Raw genomic sequence first — 15,241 nt, forward strand, 5'->3', positions numbered from 1 at the left:
TTTAGGAAGCAACGGTGCAAGGTTTCAAATTGAGACCTAAAGGCAAGTTCTAAACCTATCCCTTTCCCTTAGGCTCGTGTTCTTTGCACGTCTAACACAATTCCAGGGAACTGTTAAGGATTAAAGTTAAACTGAATTTCTAGTACCTCTGTTGTTTTAAAACTGATTATAGTTGAAACGTGTGTACTGTTTGTTTTAATTTCTTCCTTGTGTAACATCTATTTAATTCATGTAAACTAATGAATAATGATTTTAATTAGTTTTATAATATGTTGGGAAGCACTAGAATTAATTTAGGTTGCAAGTTTGTTTTGCTACAACAGTCGATGCTCAGGAATGCTAAAACTGCTCGTATTAAATTCTTTTTTGCAAAATCCATTTATTAGTTGAGTTTAGAAATTGAACAAAGAATTTAGTGAATTATGGATTAACTTGGAACCTAGTTTAATCATCTAAGTACCTTAGGAATGGAATTCAGATCAACAGAAACACACCGGATGTGGAAAGGATGAAGAACAGAGAAGAGACGGCTCAAGATTTCAAAGAGCCGGCCCTTTGGAGCAAAGAGCAGGCTCCATGGGAACATGGAGCCGGCTCGAAGGGGTCTTGGAGCCGCCTCCAAGACAAGGAGAGCTGCCTCCAAGTAAGAAAGAGCAGGCTCTTTAACCGACTTCCAGTTTTAAGTTTTCTGCGATTGATTTGGCTACGGAACTCGGATTTTGAGATTTTTAGTTTCTGTTGGAGGCTATACTGAGGTGTTTAAAGGTGGTCTAAGCTTGATTAAAATCCTTGAGAGAAGATATATGCAAAATAAAACAACTTTGTTTTAATGCGATAGTGGGCAATGCTTAATTAATCAGTTTACTGTGTTTTTGTTATAAAAGGATGCAGAATTACTTAACACTTAGAATAGCAGTTCTTGGTAATAAAATTCTCAATTAAACCTACCCCAATGTTATAAAATAAGCGTGTGGATTTAAATGGTTTAGTATGCTTATTTAGCCCTAAGTTGGTTTACAGTTTGGATGGGAGGAGCTGCAAGAGGTTTAAGCTTTGGTATTAAAATTCTTAGTGATGTTTTGCAGTTAGTCATGTTCCAGAATTACTAAAAATAAGCTTGTGAACATTTATTTTCTGTTATGGTTGGTTAGAATTAATTGGTTTACGTGTATAACCTGTAATATCAATTAGTGGACATTTCAGAGTAGTATGGATTAAGCTTGTTAATTGACAATTATTTTATCATGCTTAATATGGAACAATTGATATTTGTACTTAATGTTTTATTGTCAATTGTGGAATGTATGGATTAGTTGATAGTTATATTTTTATTTATTCTATTAACTGCCGGATGGATTGGATTGTATGCACCGGTATGGGACGGTGACATAGTAGGTTTGGATTGGCTCAAAATTGCTATATCCTACCTATACGGAATAAGGGAATGGATTAAAAATAAATCATACTTATATTTAGGCTAAGTCAAAGAAGCTGCACAAGCTGAATGACTAGCTGGATTACTGGTTATCTATGTTAAGTCTGTGCAGTTGAATAAGCTGAACGACTTACTAGATTTATTATGAATTGTTATGAACGGATTTTAAATATATTATTATGGTACCGTGACATGAGCTTGAGTCTCAGAGTCGACGGTTAAGGAGCGTATATGCAGTAGGATACGTAGCTGGCTATGCTGGTTGTGGTGTACCCTGTTAGGCTTAGGTAGTCATGCCCACTCAGATGCGTTTTGCATGTTGCTTTCTACTCAGGTTGAGACCCATATCATAATCCAGCGAGAGTCCATAGTATGGATATATATATATATAGACTTATATAGTTATTGTTGAGTTGGTTAGAGTGTATATGCGTATCGAGTCTCTGCTTGGATTGTAGTGGGTTAGAACTTGTTCGTGGGCCTGACCCACTCCTATTTTCCAGGTGTTCGTCAGTTCCAGGCTTGAGCTTGTTCGTGCTGGGCAGAGAAGATCTTCCATTCTACCGACGATGTAGGACTTCTTTCCAGATATTTGATTTGGATTTTATCTTCAGTTTACTTTCATTTTAGTTTGGTTTTTAGGGGTCCACTGGAGATGAATTCCCGAGTTGTTAACTTATGGAGGTTTTGAATTATTGAGATTTAAGTATATTTAATATTAAAGGTTTTTATATTTTGTTTTCTTTCAGCTTAAACTTTATTTATCAAATTCATTTTGTCATCTGTGTTCGTATTACATATTAATTGTTTGATATTTCCCTCGGGTTTGGGCTTGGGCCTGATCAACCCGTGTCTCGGATCCGAGGGGTATCCCACAAAATAATCATGGTCCCGTCAAAAAATAAAAATACATAAATGCCAAAATATCCAGAAAAATGAAAAAGTGCAAAACCATCACAGGTCCACCACCCATCACTTTACAATATGTGTATTGATGCAATTGGTATTATGATGTGCACTTGTGTAATTAGTATACTAATGCATATACAAGCATTGGAGGCGGTGATGTTTAACCACCTGATTGGTGGAGTGATGTTTAACCACCTGATTGGAGCAAGATGAAGGTGCCGAAATCCAATGAGTATAAGCAATTGAGGCGGTGAGTACCCAGGGTTGTGAATGGTGTGAATGCTGAAGGACCGTGTGACTAGTCTTAGTAATGCATATATGCTATGTTGGACTTATTATTTGTAAGCAGGTAATTGGTTTGGTGACATGTGACCTAGTAATTGGTTGAGTCATGTAATTGATGAGTGTAATGCGGCAATGTATCTATAAATATGTGTAGTGGAATACTGTATTGGGTATATATCTCTTTCAGTGAATAAAACTACTCCCTTTCTTATTATCACTTTGGGTAGGTCTCATTATATATTTCTTTATTTATGTATTCATAACAAGTATTGAAGTATTTTCCCATTATGATCATGAGATGACTATCACACAAAGTCTATTTTCTAGAAAGCAATCCTCACACACCTAGAGAGAGAGAGAGAGAGAGAGAGAGAGAGAGAGAGAGAGAGAGAAATGATTCAAATGGAAGCTAAGTTCAATTGTGTGCCCGTAAACACGTTATATAAATTCTTTGATAATGTAGCTTATATATAATACAATCAAAAGAATCTACAGACTTGCACTTCTGCAGACTTGTACTTACTTGATTGCATGGACCTACTTTCCATCAGAGAGCACATACTAGTCTTAAACCAGAAAGCATTCTTTTATGTAGAACTCAGCAACATAATGGAGTACTAAAGCTATCGTGAATATATTGAAATGAAAGTACAAGTTGGACCACAAACACAACATATATCAGTATCAAACACAAGAAAGAATACAACAAATAACAAACGAAGTCTTCTCTCAACTAGTTGGGGTTGCTTACAAGAATCCTATTTTTACATTTTACTTTATTTAAGGTCATAGCCTAGGTCAAACCACGTGTAATCATATTTTTCTTTACTAACTCTAGCTATATTAATTTTGGTCTTTCCTTACATCTAGCATTACCTTCAATGTGAACCATGTCACTGTCACACTTAATGATCTTCTTACATGTCCAAACCATTTTAATCAATTTTATCTCATTTTATGTCCACAAGAAAGACTGCAAAACAAATTGGATAGGGAACAAAGTTGCATGTTTATTATCACTAATTCAATAAAATACTGAATTCAGTTTACAATAAACTAAATTAACTATCATGATCTTCACCTAGCACAGATATACTGTAAGTACAGTCTTTAATCATTGGAAACGAATTCATTAAAACATCTCAAGAGGGTTAAGTCACTTTTGGCAGATGTTTCTTTCTTGAGGAATGGATTACTATGTAACTAAAATTTTCATCTTAATGATGGAGGGTGTAACAAACACCAAACCTAAACATTTATACTCCTCAAAACAGATCAAAATTTGTTCTATCATAGTTTGTGTGAAAAGTAGTCTCCAGTTTGTCTCCCTCCAAGATGAGGAAGGGATATTCTACATCTTTGTGAGGAAGCCTGTTAGAAATCATTAATCTGTTTTAAAAGTAGAGGCAAGTATATTTGTAAGATGAGTCATATAAAGACTACAGTGTACCAATGCATTGATCTTGATCCTTCAAAGCTATACTACCACTATAACTCTCACGATCACGGGACAAGTTCTTCTCCACCGGTAGAATTGATTTAGATCAGGAGGGAGTTCATAGTCATATGCCATGGCATCATACATGTACCTATCTCAATTGTAGAAGTAAATGTTTATTTATTTTTTAGGGTTTTTTCTTCTAATTTTAGGAATTATGTTATTAAGTATCTATTTTTATATTTTGTTGTTTATCATTTTTGACAATATCCATTTTCGAATATATAGTAATAAGGGTTCTATCAGGGTTGCCCTATGCCTTTAAGAGACGAGCAATAATTTTTTTTAAAATACAAACTTATTCACATAAAAAAAATTCCCCACCAATAATCGAGCCATCATATCCATTTAGTGAGAAAACCAGTTCTTCAGTTTTCTCACCCAAGCTTGCATATGGTTAGAACTTTTATCAATCCATTAATTAGATGTATCTCCACTATTAGTAGAGACCCACCGAATTACATGTAAAATGTACTCACAATAAGGAAATGTAAAACCTTCATATTGCACGAACCATGTCAAGATAATAGATATATATATATATATATATATATATATATATATATATATATATATATATTCTTTCTTTTTTTCCCCCTTCAATTCTTTCTTTAAGTATTGCCATCAATGCACAACGCTTACAGCCATAAGACTTCACTAGGCAACCTAAAAAAATGGCTACATAAGAAAGGGGATACAAGCCTACAAAGAAAAATGAAAAACTCAAACACTAATAGACATCTAATTTGACATGGACAGTTAACATTAGGTGGAAATAAAAAGAAAAAAAGAACTAAAAATTCGTATTTATATTTATCATAGAAAATTCAATGTATGCAGAATGAAGCATCACAAACTGACATACAGAGAGTACCATACCTGCTTAAACCTCTCCTTAGTCTGCTCTGCCTGCATTGCAATGTTTTTCCTTTCAGAAACATTCGAGTAATTGACAATTGATTATAAATGAATACAATTTCAAATGAATGAAATCATGATGGAACTGCAGGTCAGCAGCATGACGTTTTTTATGATATTGATAAATGACCACTAGAATACAGAGAACCCGATTGAAAAAGTTCTTCCCAAAAAAAAAAAAAAAAAAAAAAACACGCGCACACACACCCCACATCATAAACCAACCAGTTGAAGAGCATGATAAGCAAATAAGAACCACTGAATTATTGCTTCCATGCCTAAAATCATTCATTGTTAGCAATTTAAAACATTGAATAAGCATACCAATCATAGATCCTGTATAGAGTCAATTACTAAGCAACTACTTCGCTAAGGGAAGAAAGCTCCAAACAAGCAAGTTTTTAGAGTAAATTTGAAAGTATTCATGTATGTTTCTATGTTAAATTAGCATGTAACATATTAATAAAATGAAAAGAATCAATCTCCAATGGGAATCTTAGATTAACTGAATAGAAGCTGTGACTAACAAATTTAATGATATAAATTTTGTAATTTGAGTATGTATTCATCTGCAGTTTTGTGTTACAATGATTGACATTCCAGTGGTTCAAAATGTACCCAGAAATGGCATCAAAAGTTTTACCTTCAGCAACAGTAAATAGCTAGCAATGATAACGAGAAATTAAACTCAAATTTTCACCCCAAAACAAAATCCATTGTAGACAAAAACAATATCTCTTCCTTCAGAAGCCATGCATTTCTCCTCCTCTAGTTGTGTCAAGGAAGACATTTCCTTGTCGATTCCATTCCAACCTTGGTGGCAGAACCACCACCAAACCCATTGTTGAATATTTATTATTGAGATATGATTCCCATCCTTAAATTGCTTTCTCTCCGCACTTCTTCTGTATCATCCACTTCTTCTATCTGTTCTCCTCTCTCCTCTATTTCTCTTCTCTCTCATGCATCAGTTGGTAACAAAGCTCTTTTTTATCCTACATCAAGAACATATGATCTAGGTGACCAGAGGGAGCAGTTCGGATGACTAGAAAAAGAAAATAGTTTCTGTCACACTGTCACTAAATAACATGTGGAGTTCTCAAACCTAAAACTTCAAGTAAAGGAAGATTCAATATGTAAATATTCTAAATCTTTCGTTTTAAACAGCAATGGTTGTTATACCAAGTAACATATTCCAATTGTCAATTTAATTATGGCTTATGTTGAAGTGAAAATCAGCGCAACCCAGAATGGCGACGTTTACATGCAAAACAATGGAGATTATGTCACGTCGGATGGCACCGGTGGGGTGTCGACCGAAGACCCTCCAATGATCAAGTCACTGCTTGGAATCGTATAACAGAAAAATTAAATATGTATTCAATGTTCAAGAGTTTTTTCTCATACCTTGTTTAATGACTCTCTATCGTATTTAAGGTTGCCTCTAGATCCGTTTGCGTAGATGTCGATTGGAGAGATTCATATTTATCGAATGATAATGGCCTCCTCATTATCGTATGTTGTTGCTATCCTCTTTTCCATGAAAAGCTAGAAGGGAAGAAAAGAGAGTAGAAGGGAACTAATTGGTCAAGGCGGCTAGTCAAACTTAGGGTTTACTTTTTCCCCATCAGTTGCCCATATTTGTTAGTTGGAACAGGTTAGGAAATATAAAGAATTTATTTTTTTACATCAAGGTACGTTTCCCGAGGTGAATAGTTTTACCTAGGGTATTACTCCCGAGGTAAATTTTTTTTTAACAATGGGATCAGTTCCATGTTACGGTGTTGTACCTATGAAACGGTCCCTATGTGCAAAAGGGCGTGAGTTCAAATCCCACCGTGTGATCACTTGATTCTCTTTTGGGAATCTAACATTTTTTTTTACCCCTCGGTACGTTTCCCGAGCTGAATAGTTTCACCTGGGTACTATTCCCGAGGTGCATAGTGCCTTTTTTACCTCATGTACCTTTTACCTCTGGTACGTTGTCATATTACGTAATATTCCCTAGGTGAATAGTGACTTTTTTTTACCTTGGCTACTTTTTACATTTGGTACAGCGATACGCCAAAAAGTTATAGAGTGAAAAGGCATAAGTTCAAATCCCACCTTACACAAAGTTTTGTACAAATTGGAATGCAGCCCCTTTTTTTACTTTAGGTACAGTTCCTCAGGTAACTTATCCAGAACACGGATCAAGGTTCTAGTCTGGAAGGGCGTGGGTTCCCACCACGTGATCGCATGATTTTTTTTGGAGATTCAAAGGTGGTAACATAATACCGTCCTCGTCTGAAAGGGCATGGGTTCAAATCCCACACTGAACAAATACTTCCTCGCTTGACTCTCTTTGAGGATAATACGTTTGTTGTGATCAATTCTACCTCGAGCATTGTGTCAGCTAGGAAGTTTCAGATTCTCAAAACTGAGTTGAAGAAGTGGAACAAAGAGGTGTTTGGGAATCTTGAATGGAAGAAGAATAGAGTTCTTGTTGATATTATTGAGCTTGATCGTCTTGAAGAGGTGGGGCAAGATGTAGAGTCTTTACGCTCTAGAAGAACCTCTTGCCAGGCGATTTTTGCTGAGATTGCTGTTATGGAGGAGATTTCGTGGTGTCAGAAGTCTCGGGAATCGTAGCTAAAAGAAGGAGATCGTAATACAAAATTCTTTCATAGACTTGCCAACGCATATAGAAGATGTAATCACATCGGGCGTATCAGTGTGAATGGTTCTGAGCTGTGAAGAGAGGATGAGGTGCAGGGGTGAATTGTTTCTTTTTATCAGCAGCTCTACATTGAGACTTTGGGATGGAGACCTACACTTGATGGCCTTCTATTTAATTCTATTTTCGCGTTGGACATTGATAGGATTGAGTCTTTTTTCACTGAAGAGGAAGTGCTTAAGGCACTATCTAGCTGTAATGGTGATAAAGCTCCAGGACCAAATGGGTTTACTATGCGATTTCTTAAGGAGAGTTGGGCGGTGGTGTGAACCGAGGTGATGGGCACTTTTCAGGATTTTTATTCTGATGGCACATTTGAGAAATCACTAAACGCATCTTTTATTGCCCTTATTCCTAAGAAGGGCGGCGCCTCTAATTTTAAGGACTTTCGGTTAATCAGTTTAGTGGGATGCATGTATAAGCTTATTGCCAAGGTTCTTGTCTTTAGGATGAGCAATGTTTTGGATGGACTTATTTCAGAATCTCAAAATACTTTTGTTGGAGGATAGCAGATTTTGGATTCTGTTCTTATTGCAGGGGAATGTGTTGATTCTAGATTAAAGAGTGGGTTCCTGGCATTTTATGCAAGCTTGACATTGAGAAAGCATATGATCACATTAATTGGAAGTTTCTTCTTTATCTGCTTCAGAGGATGGGGTTCGATGATAGGTGGATAAAATAGATATAAACTTGTACCTCGTCCGTGATGTTCTCTGTGCTTGTGAATGGTTCCCCTGCTAGTTTTTTCGCTAGTTCGCGTGGTTTGAGACAAGGAGACCCATTATCATCTTTTCTATTCCTTATTGTTATGGAGGGATTGAGTAGATTAATGAGAAAAACAGAAGATTTGGGTTACATCAGGGGATTTAGAGTTGGCAGAGATGTTGAACATTAGATGTAGATCTCTAATTTATTGTTTGTAGATGACACTTTAGTTTTTTGCGATGCCGATGCCTCCCAACTCAGAAATCTGAGGTGCATTCTTGCTTGTTTCCAAGCGGTTTCTGGACTTAAGATCAATGTTGAAAAGAGTGTGCTTGTCCTAGTGGGGGATGTTCCAGATATTTCCTCCTTAGCTGCAGTTCTTAGGTGTGGGGTGGACGTTTTTCCTCTTCCTTATTTGGGATTGCCTTTGGGAGTTTCCTCCACGAGAGTAGGGAACTGGGATCCAGTGATTAATAGATATGAGAATAGACTAGCAGGATGGAAAAAGCAGTATCTTTCAAAGGGGGGGAAAGTCACTCTCATTAAGAGTACTATCTCGTCCTTTCCTACCTATATTTTATCTTTGTTTAAAATCCCATATTCTGTTGCTAAAAGGATTGAAAAAATCTAGAGGGATTTTCTTTGGGGCGGAAGAGGTGAGGAGTTTAACTATCATCTTGTTAATTGGGAACAAGTTTGTACGCCGTTGAGATTAGGCGGTTTAGGCATTCGAAAGCTAGTCCCTTTTAATAGAGCCCTTTTGGGAAAGTGGCTTTGGAGATTTGGTAAGGAATGCCATCGCCAGTGGAGAAGAGTTGTCTCGTGTCAACTTGGAGAGGAGAGTGGGGACTGGTCCTCTCATCCAGTCTCTGTTACGGGAGGCGTTGGTGTATGGAAATTCATTCGGAAGGGTTGCAATATTTTCTCCACATATTAGATTCAAGGTTCATGATGGTAGGCATGTTCGTTTTTGGGAGGACTTATAGTGCGGGGATCAGCTATTGTCTCACTCCTTTCCTAGACTTTACAGTATTGCTGACAATAAGCACGCCTATGTAATTAACTGTTATCATCTTAATAATAGTGGGGTTACGTGGGATATGCGTTTCAGGCACTCCTTTCAGGATTGGGAGATTGAGGAAGCATGTGTTTTTTTGGATCTGTTGTATAAACAAAAGGATGTTGGTAGCGGGTGTGATGTTATTTGGTGGGTCCCTTTAACCCATGGTTGCTATGGTGTCAGATCCATGTTTTTGCGTTTGTCCAATTTTGTTAGTTACGATTTCCCGTGGAAGTCTATCTGGCGTTCTGAAGCTCCTCTCAGAATTGCATTCTTCATTTGGACTACTACATTGGGAAAGATTATGACTTTGGATAACTTAAGAAAAAGAGGTAACATTATTGTTAACTAGTGCTGTCTATGTAAAGCAGATGGAGAATCCGTGGATCACATTCTTATGTACTGTTTTGTGGCGTACGATTGTTGGAATATCATCTTTAGTATGTTTGGCATTTTTTGGGTTATGCCTAAGCACTCATTACAACTGATTAACGCATAGAGACGATGCCCAGTTTAAGGTCAAGCTCGTGATTATTTGAGGATTGTTCCACATTGTGTTTGGTGGTATCTTTGGTGAGAGAGGAATAACAGAAATTTTGAAGGAAAGGAATCGTTTTTAGCAAATCTAAAAATTCATATTCTTCGTTCGCTTTTCTGTTATGTAAGATGAAGTGCCTGCTCCACGATTGATGACTTTCTTGATTTATTGGATGCTATTGGTACTTAGATCATTTTTTCGTTTTTGTATTAGGGACGCGCTCCCCTTTGAACACTCTTCAAATATACTTTTTACTTATCAAAAAAAAAAAAAAAAATCTACCTCGGGTACTAGTCTATTCTCAAGGTGAATGGCTATTATTCCGAGGTGAACAACCGTACGTCATATAAAGGTTCGGATTATTTTTTAAGGGCGTGTGTTCAAATTCCACACTCAACACCGATGCACGGTCATAATTGGATTTCCTTTGGAATCAACATATTATATATGTGTGTGTTTTACGAGCTCTACTCGGAAGTTTTTCAAACTTCACTCAACTCGCCCCTTATCAAAGGGAATAATAATTTTGAGCTTTACCCAACCCACCCTTTTAATAAATGGTTTAGTTTTTACGAGTTTCACTCAACTCACCCTTTTAATAAAGGGTTTAATTCTTACAAGCTTCGCCCAGCTCACCTGGCCCTTTAATAAGGTGTTGTTTTGCCTGAGTTTTATGAGTTTGCCCTTTAATAAATGAAAAGACTTTTTTTATTTATTTTATTTTAGCTTCATGAGCTTACCTTTATTAAGGGAGTTATTTTTTCTGAGCTTCGTGAGCTCGCCCTTAATAAGGGATTTATTGTATTTGAGGATGCCTTGGTAGTGACTTATTCATTGACAAAATCTTTGTCCTCTTCCTTATGGCAAATGATCAATGATGTCTATCTGCAAATACCACATGCTCTGCATGGGCATTACCTTCTCTGCAACTGTTTCTAAGATGTTAATCATACTTCTTGATGTGGTTGTATCTCTCTGCACGGTTAACTAATACTGACCTGGCCGAATGGCCTTCGACATTTACAGTGCCCCTATACTGCCCTTTTCTGAGATCATATTTTGATTTCTCTTGGGCTCAAGGCTTTGGATCTTCTACCTAAGTTTGAGACCAAGCTCGGCATGGTTGAAATTCGCAAGCTTGGTATAGATGAAACCTATATTGCTTGGCGTGATGATGTGGCTAAAATTTTCCCTACATGATGTGACCGAGACCCATTAGGCTTGGAGCCTGGTGGTCAAGAGCCTCCTTGGTGTGGGGATCACCCCAGACATGGTGAATTCCCTCATCGTAGAAACTTCCCTACACATAGAATCCTTCCTGGTGTGTGGAGGCCTACTAGGCTATAGTATTGGATAATCAGGCCTTGGTCTTGGATGACCAGGTCTTGGCGACGCATTGTCTAAGTACTGGCTAGAGATACCTACTTAGTCTTGGTTGGAGACCTGGCCTGGCCTTGGTGAGAAACCTGCTGGCTTTGATAGAAGACCCCTTGATGGAAGATCTACCTTACCTTAGTGGAAAAACCTCTTGTCTTGGTGGAGTCCTGCCTACCTTGGGAGGAGACATTGTCTTGCCTTGGTGGGAAACTTGCCTAGCCCTGGTAGGAGACTGATTCTCTTTGATGTTGCAAGGCTCGATCTGGGTGAGGCCTTACCAAAGGCTTGATGTGAATGAGCATTGCCAGCAAGGCTAAATCTGAGTGAGCCCTTGCCAGAACCTTGATGTGGGTGACCCATGCTAATGTAAGGCTCGATCTGAATGAGCCCTTGCTAAACCCATACCATTGTGAGGCTCGATATGGATGAGCCCTTGCCAAAGGCTTGATGTGGGTGACCCATGCCACTATAAGGCTCGATCTGGATGAACCCTCACTAGAGGCTTAAATCTACCCCTAGCTTAATGTGATTGAGACTCGCCAGTGAAAGAGACCATTCTTGGCACCCAATGGTCAAAAGCCTCATTAGGCCTGGGAACACCTTGGACGGGGTGAACTCCCTGATCGTAGAAACTCCCTTGGACATAGAGTCCTTCCTGGTGTGTAGAGACCTACTAGGCTATGATTTTGGATAATTGGACCTTGGTCTTATACGATCAGGTCTTGGTGCCAAGATTTCAGAAGACTAGGCCTTGTTAGTGTTAGGGGCCAAGTATTGGTTGGCAAGAGAGATTGGGTTTGGTATACCGAGCTTGACGCATCAGCTTCAGGACCGTGCCATCATATGTAGATTGGCATCATGTGATTCATTGTTATACCATGGATAGGGGATCTTGGTGTGGAGACCTGTCCTTCTATAAGAACGGGGGACCCGTTGTTGCGACACTTCACAATGGATGCTTTCGGGACGGTTTCCATGATCGGAAACCTTTGTCTTGCCGTCCGATCCGAATCGCACCAAAAGTACTATATCTTCAGGGAAATGATCGTTTCCCACAGACAGCGCTAGCTGTTGCAACGAAAATCAGCCCGACCCAAAACGGCGATGTTTACCTGCAAAACAATGGAGATTACGTCACCTCGGATGGCACCCGTGGGATGCCAGCCGAAGACCCTCCGACGACCAAGTCAATGCTTGGAATCGTATAACAAAAAAATTAATTACGTATTCAATGTTCAGAAATTTTTTCTCATACCTTGTTTAATGACTCTTTATCGTATTTAAGGTTGCCTTTAGATCCGCTTGCGTAGATGTCAATTGGGGAGATTTGGTTTATCTTCTATAACCTATCTCTCATATTTCTCGTCAATTGAATGATAATAGCCTCCTCATCATCGTATGTTGTTGTTATCCTCTTTTCTACGAAAATAGAATCGAAGGGAACTAATTGGTCAAGGCGGCTGGTCAAACTTAGGCTTACTTTTTCCCATCAGTTTATATGCACATGTAGAAAAACAAAATGGCATTGCCCACTCTTATTGCATATTTTAAAACAATTTACGGCATATCTTCTACTATCTAAAATATCTTGAATAAACCCTTGTGAAAGTCTTTCGTGTTAAATTTACTATAAAGAGTAGTTCTACCATGTGATTAATTATCTATGGATAAAGGGAGATTGTTTATTTATACTGTGCCAAGTTTTTGTTTATTTATTTATACTATGCCAAGTTTTTGGGACTATATGTTTGTTCTATTGAGTAGAATTCAACTAAGAGACAAGAAATATATATATATATATATATATATATATTTAAATACAAACTTATTCACATAAAAAATTTCCCCGATAATTGATTGTTTTCTAATGGAAGTATTTAACAACAAAAGGCGTAAAAAATAAGAATAAATAACTAAATAAAATTGAGTGTAGGAATACAAGCAAAAAAAGAAATGCGGTTAATTTTTGGAACCATGCAACGAATCTAAACTATACATCAAAGTAGGGGACAAACCAAAAATATCTAGCCATGTTCTTGACTCCCATCCATGAACCTGTATCCATATTCAAGAAGATTCAAAAAATATGGTGAAGAAAAAAAGAAAAAAAGATTCATAGAAGTGAAGAGGACTTTTGCATCATGCAACTAAATTTCCTACCTTAGGTGAGGGAAGAAACAGAAAATCTAGAGACATTCTTCACTCCCAGAAATTGAAGGATTGTAAACAGAATCCATATTCGAATAGATTCTATGTAAAACTACAGTGGCGTAACACATGTATTGCACCAAAGTAATTAACCTTGCTTACAACCATCAAGAAGGAATCATTCTCACGTTTATATCGCAAAGAGGCAATGTTTACTTTATTGCCTAAAAGTCACCATTTTACGATTTATGCTGATCTTCTTTCTAGTCATAATCTCTACTAATATGTTCTACAGAGTAACAAGTAATTTATAAAAGGAAATAATTGCATCCAAATGAACACCTTTGAATTATTCCCAGTGTTTCATTAGCATATTGAGCATTTGGATAAATATCAGCAAGGAATGCAACCAATATGATATACTACGTAAAGCTTTAGAAAACAAGAAGATTTTTACAATCCAACGAGGTACATAATCGTTTAAAACATTATTATGCTATGAGCAAATCCCAAACCCAATAACTATAACCATTATAAACATAACAGACTAATTTTCTAGGTTTATTCATGTACTCATCTACTTCCAACTGGCATATTGCATTTTCCTCCCAATATTCTTCTTATTAGATAATAAAAATCAAACCAACTATATTATACATTCAGTGGGAGCAATAGTTTTTCAGTTTTCTCACCCAAGCAATAGTTTTCAGTAAATAGTTAGAACTTTTATCAATACATTAATGAGATGTATCTTCACTATTAGTAGAGATCCTCCAATTACATGTAAAATGTACTCACAATAAAGAAACACAATAAATTAAGCTAGGAATGCACCATTCTGGTGTTGCCATATAGTGCTAGTTTAAATGAGCATTGTCATAATTGGTGTAAAACCTCATACTGCGCAAGCCATGTCAAGATAATATGAATTTTTTTTTTTTTTTTTTTCCTTTTTCCTTCAATTCTTTCTTTGAGTATTGCCATCAATGCACAATTCTTACAGCTGTGACTAATAAATTTAATCACAAAAGTACAAATGAGCAGAGAAATATATTATGTAATTTGAGTATATTTTCTTCAAATAGAATTGTGTATTACAATAATTCACATTCCAGTGGTTCAGAATATATCCAGAAATGTCTATCAAAAGTTTCAACTTCAGAAACGGAAATTAGCTAGGAATGATAACGAGAAATTGAACCCAAAACTAAATGAAATGTAGAAAAAAACAATACCTATTCCTTCAGAATCCTTGCATTCCAACCTCTGCGGCGGAGACACCCACCACCAAAGCCATGGTCGAAGGCGGCGGGAAACCGTTCAGTATCGCCATAGATGTTATTGAGGAGCTGCTCTCCTCCATGTTCATGGAACCAGAACTCCATCTGATCGGATTGGAGGTCGGGACTGTCAGGTAATTTTGTATAGAGGATTTGGATGAAATGGTCTGAATCTCAACCCGTTGTAACCTGTAAGGGGAATATTTTAGAAAAAAATACACTGATCCTTAAGGTTTATCCATATTATACACACCGCTCCTATATTAGTTCAAATTATAATGACCCGTCGTATATTGATAATTTGTTCCGACCGGGCAAGTTTTCGCCCCCGTTCCGTTCCCAATGGAGCGGATTTAGTAGCTCTCTAAATAT

At 37.2% G+C, this 15,241-nt stretch overlaps 1 long non-coding RNA gene across 2 annotated transcripts; it reads right to left on the reverse strand.

Annotated features, from left to right (window-relative positions):
• Positions 1-1,862: 1,862 nt before the first annotated feature.
• LOC132300382 (uncharacterized) lies at positions 1,863-15,241 on the reverse strand. 2 transcript variants are annotated; one of them, XR_009480414.1, is made up of 4 exons: positions 14,825-15,241; positions 13,457-13,496; positions 5,007-5,036; positions 1,863-4,793 (listed from the first exon to the last, which is right to left on the reverse strand). It is a non-coding gene; the product is annotated as an uncharacterized LOC132300382 (long non-coding RNA). The 2 variants fall into 2 exon arrangements; XR_009480413.1 differs by lacking the exon at positions 13,457-13,496 and having other exon boundaries at positions 14,825-15,239.

The sequence above is a fragment of the Cornus florida genome, unplaced genomic scaffold, assembly GCF_030987335.1.
Source record: "Cornus florida cultivar Cherokee Brave unplaced genomic scaffold, ASM3098733v1 CherokeeBrave_3.0.0_Hap2_Chr03, whole genome shotgun sequence".
NCBI classification, from domain to species: domain Eukaryota; kingdom Viridiplantae; phylum Streptophyta; class Magnoliopsida; order Cornales; family Cornaceae; genus Cornus; species Cornus florida.